The sequence below is a fragment of the Coregonus lavaretus genome (assembly GCF_964263955.1).
Source record: "Coregonus lavaretus genome assembly, chromosome: 4".
Taxonomy (NCBI): domain Eukaryota; kingdom Metazoa; phylum Chordata; class Actinopteri; order Salmoniformes; family Salmonidae; genus Coregonus; species Coregonus lavaretus.
The window spans coordinates 59,150,651-59,158,035 of NC_139991.1; positions in this window are offsets into that span (position 1 = coordinate 59,150,651).

A 7,385-nucleotide genomic window follows, 5' to 3' on the forward strand; every position below is an offset into this window, starting at 1 on the left:
TACCTATAAAACCCAGCGGTCAAACAAGGAAAATGCTTCCAATCATTTTTTCACCATTAATTTTTCCCAAATTAGCATTTTCCAATCTGAGAGTAAATAGAGCCAAATATATTGATAAAAGTCACCTTGTCCGAGAGAGATTTACATGGTTATCAAAACGTCACGCCAGGGTAAGCCTACACGAAACACAGCCCTTATTTTAAGTATTTACTAAACTCCTCTATGGGAAAAATGTATGGAAGAAAAACAATTGGAACCTTTTTCCTGTTTGACTACTAGGTTTTATGGGTATTATGACACCTTCACTGTGGGGCTGAATTGGTATGCAGCTACCCCCTTCCACCCATACTTGGAGAGTAAATCCAAGCACAGAGACATCACTTCCGAATCCTGCCATTTTGCAGTCTGAGAATCGTTATGGAACATGCGCACCACCAGCATACCTCAGACACACACAAATAAATGTTCTCCTTTCCTTAAAACGTATTCAAAACCTAGGCTCACCTTCAAATCTTGGCTGTAGTCCATCAGAAAGTAGGCCTAGGCTACATTATAGCATAGCCTAATGATGATAATAATAATGTTGCCTATCAAATTCATTGACAAGGAAAGTTTGAAGGGGGGCGAGAGAAACAGCTGTAGTATTACTAAAGACATTGGTTATGTAATTATTATCCCAGCATGTGCCTTGAGAATAAAAATTGGTTTCTTCTATAGAAATAGGTCAAGCCTCTCGCTAAATAGTAGATAGCAGATTATTCAGTCGACGTTCCTATCGGTTCTATGGCAACTTCATCTACAGTACCAGTCAAAAGTTTGGAACCACCTATTCATTCAAGGGTTTTTCTTTATTTTTTTTACTATTTTCTACCTTGTAGAATAATAGTGAAGACATCAAAACTATGAACTAACATATATGGAATCATGTAGCAACCAAAAAAGTGTAGGTGTGTCCAAACTTTTGACTGGTATATGTATATGAACGCAGCTACCACTTCTCTAAAGTCATTAGATACAGTTTATCATAACGCACTGCACTTTATTATGGTGACAATTTTAGTACTCATCACTGCACTCTCTACCAGAAAGTTGGTTGGCCCTCTTTGATGTCACATACAGTGGTTTTTCCTTTAAAAGTTTTGAGCTTATGCTGCGACCATTTGTGGTAGATGGTGGAAGATTGTGGTAAATTGCATCATTCTGTCATTGCACCACACTATCACAAGGGGGAGTTAGAACGCTGATCTATCGGTAGTCTAAACTGTGGCACAAATTGACTATCTTTTTGTTAATTAATGGAGGTGTGAATGTTTCAGTCAGTGGGTCTCTCTTCTCTGGCACTAGATTCCTGGATCAAGCAAAAAAATAATTAGCTGGCGGTGGTCCTGGAGTTGAGAGAGAACTTGGGTAAATACAATGGTGCAATTACACTTGACATGTGGACTGACGATTTTCGAAAAACAGGGACGGTGGGCTTTTGGTTTCTCTCCCTCTAGAAACAGAAATAATTCTAAATAACATTTACATTTACATTTACGTCATTTAGCAGACGCTCTTATCCAGAGCGACTTACAAATTGGTGCATTCACCCTATAGCCAGTGGGATAACCACTTTACAATATGTTTTTTTTTTTTTTTTTTGGGGGGGGCGGGGGGGTAGAAGGATTACTTTATCCTATCCCAGGTATTCCTTAAAGAGGTGGGGTTTCAAATGTCTCCGGAAGGTGGTGAGTGACTCCGCTGTCCTGGCGTCGTGAGGGAGCTTGTTCCACCATTGGGGTGCCAGAGCAGCGAACAGTTTTGACTGGGCTGAGCGGGAACTATGCTTCCGCAGAGGAAGGGGAGCCAGCAGGCCAGAGGTGGATGAACGCAATGCCCTCGTTTGGGTGTAGGGACTGATCAGAGCCTGAAGGTACAGAGGTGCCGATCCCCTCACAGCTCCATAGGCAAGCACCATGGTCTTGTAACAGATGCGAGCTTCAACTGGAAGCCAGTGGAGTGTGCGGAGGAGCGGGGTGACGTGAGAGAACTTGGGAAGGTTGAACACCAGACGGGCTGCGGCATTCTGGATGAGTTGTAGGGGTTTAATGGCACAGGCAGGGAGCCCAGCCAACAGCGAGTTGCAGTAATCCAGACGGGAGATGACAAGTGCCTGGATTAGGACCTGTGCCGCTTCCTGTGTAAGGCAGGGTCGTACTCTCCGAATGTTGTAGAGCATGAACCTGCAGGATCGGGTCACCGCCTTGATGTTAGCGGAGAACGACAGGGTGTTGTCCAGGGTCACGCCAAGGCTCTTCGCACTCTGGGAGGAGGACACAACGGAGTTGTCAACCGTGATGGCGAGATCATGGAACGGGCAGTCCTTCCCCGGGAGGAAGAGCAGCTCCGTCTTGCCAGGGTTCAGCTTGAGGTGGTGATCCGTCATCCATACTGATATGTCTGCCAGACATGCAGAGATGCGATTCGCCACCTGGTTATCAGAAGGGGGAAAGGAGAAGATTAGTTGTGTATCGTCAGCGTAGCAATGATAGGAGAGGCCATGTGAGGATATGACAGAGCCAAGTGACTTGGTGTATAGGGAGAATAGGAGAGGGCCTAGAACTTGGTGTATAGGGAGAATAGGAGAGGGCCTAGAACTGAGCCCTGGGGGACACCAGTGGTGAGAGCACGTGGTGCGGAGACAGCTTCTCGCCACGCCACTTGGTAGGAGCGACCGGTCAGGTAGGACGCAATCAAAGAGTGAGCCGCGCCGGAGATGCCCAGCTCGGAGAGGGTGGAGAGGAGGATCTGATGGTTCACAGTATCAAAGGCAGCAGACAGGTCTAGAAGGACAAGAGCAGAGGAGAGAGAGTTAGCTTTAGTGTGAAAGAGTGTGAAAGAGTGATATCCCCTCTATATAAAGTGAGTTTCTGAAACACAGAGTCCTTCTTTGCTGATGTGAAGAAGAAACGGAATGAAAGAGAGTCCAGCGAGGATAGGTTAGGGGAAAAAGGTTGCCCATATTTTCAAGACCTGAGCTACTTCCTGAGCTACTACTGAAACACAGAGTCCTTCTTTGCTGATGTGAAGAAGAAACGGAATGAAAGAGAGTCCAGCGAGGATAGGTTAGGGGAAAAAGGTTGCCCATATTTTCAAGACCTGAGCTACTTCATTTGTTTATGAAATGTACACTACATTGACTGGTACTGTACATTCACACCTCCGTTAATTTACAAAAGGAGAGTGTAATAGCTCGGCTAGGTGTGAAAAATCCCCAGTTTGTAGGTTTGTATATTGCTATGTTTTCATTTATAAAGCTCTTTACAAAAAGTCCCACTGTACCTAACATCATTACTAAATTTTAGACAGGAGTTACCACACCCGTGTCAGGGATGGCAAACTCTGGAAATTCATTTGGTTGCTACTGAGTTAGGTAAATCAGCTTTTAGTTTTCTTGCACCTTATTTGTGGAACAATCTTCAAAATTATCTTAAATGTGATATTTTGGTGCCTCTAGGGCAATTCAGAAAGCTGATTGAGGACCATATTACTGATGAATGTGTGTTTTGTATTTATATTTGGATGTGTGTATTTTCTGTAATTTATGTACTTCAGGGCTCATCTGTAAAATAGACCTTGATTTCAGTATGACTCCCTGATAAAATAAAGGTTAAATCAAAAACTACAATTATTCCAGAGGAAGATTTGCACAGGATTCATTTTTCCAAACTGACCCCTGTAATTCTTGTTTATTGTTTTGAGTCTATGACGGAAGCCTGGTGAAGATATTTCAACATCATGTCTAGACGATGAAAGGCTACAATGATCACTCGTGCTTGGCTGACAAATGTATAGTAGTCCCAATAAGTATAATATTTAAATGGAGAAAATGTGATCATAATCATTATTTTAGCGATCCACGTTAGATATCCCTCTTAATGAAAAGGACCCCATCTTTAACTTAGTCCTGCATGTTGGAGCTCGGTGCCTAAGATTTTCATTGTACCCTGCAATCACACCTGCAACCCATCCCGGAGGACCTGAGCCCTAGGACCATGCCACAGGACTACCTGGCCTGATGACTCCTTGCTGTCCCCAGTCCACCTGGTCGTGCTGCTGCTCCAGTTTCCACTCTTCTGCCTGCGGCTATGGAACCCTGACCTGTTCACCGGACGTGCTAACTTGTCCCAGACCTGCTGTTTTCATCTCTCTCTCTCTACCGCAACTGCTATTTCAACCTCTAAATGCCGGCTATGAAAAGCCAAGTGACATTTACTTCTGATGTACTGACCTGTTGCAACCTCTACAACCACTGTGATTATTATTTGACCCTGCTGGTCATCTATGAACGTTTGAACATCTTTGAGAAAAATCTGGCCTTAATGGCCATGTACTGTTATAATCTCCACCCGGCACAGCCAGAAGGGAACTGGGCACCCCTCAAAGCCTGGTTCCTCTCTAGGTTTCTTCCTAGGTTTCTGCCTTTCTAGGGAGTTTTTCCTAGCCACCGTGCTTCTATATCTGCATTGCTTGCTGTTTGGGGTTTTAGGCTGGGTTTCTGTATAGCACTTTGTGACATCTGCTGATGTAAAAAGGGCTTTATAAATACAATTTGATTGATTGATTGTACATGTGATTATTAAACACTCTGAATCTGATATGCATTTATGGGTGAGAAAGTGAACTTGCCATTTCCAAAAATGAGTTCAGTGGGGAATGGGTATTGCCTGCTTTGCGATCTGATGCCTACATCAACATCCAGGGTTTCATTAAATAGGCATAGGCACTATACCTTTTTATTGCACATTTAACTAAACTGAGGCAAGTTCAACTTCAATTCATTGGCACAAAACGTGCTTCAGACAAAAATATGTTTTTGTCTCTGGCTTGCATAGCACAGGTGGTGGTCGCCTTCACTGTAGTATGCCAGCCTAATATGTAGGCTAGCATACAAATGGTGCATTAATAGTCCAGCCTATGAATTAATTTATAATTTACACATCTCTGTCTTCACTGTTTCATTCTTGCTCAATTCATGCATCTCTGCTGGCAGCTCCACTGGCTGCTCTCTCCTCCATCCTCTCTGTATTCCGTTTATAGCTCTTGAACCAGTAGCCTAGCCCAATGCATGTCCCAGAAGTAGCAATATAGTTTGGTCACTTATTTTGAGCAATTAAAAGTATATATATATATATATATATATATATATATATATATATATATATATATATATATATTCCAGGAAAGAAGTACCTTGCTCTTGCTTGATGGATATAAAATAGGCTACAGCTTTCAAAATGAACTGGCGGGAAAGTTTGAATGGCTTCTCTGGTGTGATTGTGATCACATTGGCTGGTGGTAAAAATACAATAAACGTGAATCCTCTTTTCTCCCTCGCCCAATGTTTATGTTTACAATTACATGTATTACATCAGAATGCCCAATGTTAGAATGTTTCTAATCAAATGTATGAATTAAACTTTAGAACGTTTTCCCTATCAATCTAATTTGCATAAACATTGTAATTGGATGATAGCTGTGCGGGTTATCAAATCAGGATCAAATCCTCTGATCTCCTCGAGCTCATTAATGATAGAATGTTCATATTTGAGGATTGCGGAAAGGAAAGTCTCTTTAGCAATGACAAGGAGTGGCAATGAGTGGAACGTTCGTTAAAGAGACTAGTACCCAGGTTAGCCATTTTGTTGATGAGACTAAACAAGACCACTGTGAAGCAGGCAAGAATAACTAAGTACTTCCAGGTCACAGATTTTTTGAATCCTTCAGAATAAAAGTCCCATCCTGTATACATTGTAAATGAATACTTCGGGTGAAAATGATGGAAAATGTGCACAAGTATCAATATTTTATAGTAGTTATCATACAGAGAATAATTACAAGTATTTCTATAAGATATTATGTCTTTCATATGCTTATTTTTAATTTTTCAAGCATAAATGGTCAACATGGGTTTTTACGTTCGTACTCCTATCATTTATTGCACTGAACAAAATTATCTCTGAACGTTGTCGCAGAAAAAGGGGGGTCCATTCTACTCAGGACCACTTCTAGTTTCCAAATCCACAGAGTTTACACCCAGTGGAGCGTCGCTGCTCATTTGGCGGCCCTTATAGAGTGGCCCATCAACTTAAATCTAATAGTTTTTTCATATTGGACATATTGCACCTTACACATTCGGGTCCATTTTACTGCAACACAATGTACAGAAAATTGTGTATGGTGCAATATGTATGTCTGATATGAAATATGCCCGCAAAATGAGTAGCGACACTGCTTGTGGAGTAAACTCAGTGGATTTGGAAACTATTAAGTGCTCCTGAGTGGAATGGACCCCCCTCTAAAGTTTATTATTATAATTATAATATTATTATTAATATTGTTATTATTATTATTATTATTATTATTATTAATAGTAGCATTATAGATAATGTTTTGTTATTTGTATTACTGTTGTTACAATGATAACTATCTGGTAATCATTACTTTTAATCAAATAAAATAAAATAAAATTGTATTGGCCACATGCGCCGAATACAACAGGTGCAGACATTACAGTGAAATGCTTACTTACAGCCCTTAACCAACAGTGCATTTATTTTAAATAAAAAAGTAAAATAAAACAACAACAAAAAAGTGTTGAGAAAAAAAGAGCAGAAGTTAAATAAAATAACAGTAGGGAGGCTATATATACAGGGGGGTACCGGTGCAGAGTCAATGTGCGGGGGCACCGGCTAGTTGAGGTAGTTGAAGTAACATGTACATGTGGGTAGAGTTAAAGTGACTATGCATAAATAATTAACAGAGTAGCAGCAGCATAAAAGAGGGGGGGGGGGGGGGGGGGGGGGGGGGGCAGTGCAATTAGTCCGGGTAGCCATGATTAGCTGTTCAGGAGTCTTATGGCTTAGGGGTAGAAGCTGATGAGAAGTCTTTTGGACCTAGACTTTGCACTCCGGTACCGCTTGCCGTGCGGTAGCAGAGAGAACAGTCTATGACTAGGGTGGCTGGAGTCTTTGACAATTTTGAGGGCCTTCCTCTGACATCGCCTGGTATAGAGGTCCTGGATGGCAGGAAGCTTGGCCCCAGTGATGTACTGGGCCGTACGCACTACCCTCTGTAGTGCCTTGCGGTCGGAGGCCAAGCAGTTGCCATACCAGGCGGTGATGCAACCAGTCAGGATGCTCTCGATGGTGCAGCTGTATAATTTTTTGAGGATCTGAGGACCCATGCCAAATCTTTTCAGTCTCCTGAGGGGGAATAGGCTTTGTCGTGCCGTCTTCACGACTGTCTTGGTGTGTTTGGACCATGATAGTTCGTTGGTGATGTGGACACCAAGGAACTTGAAGCTCTCAACCTGTTCCACTACAGCCCCGTCGATGAGAATGGGG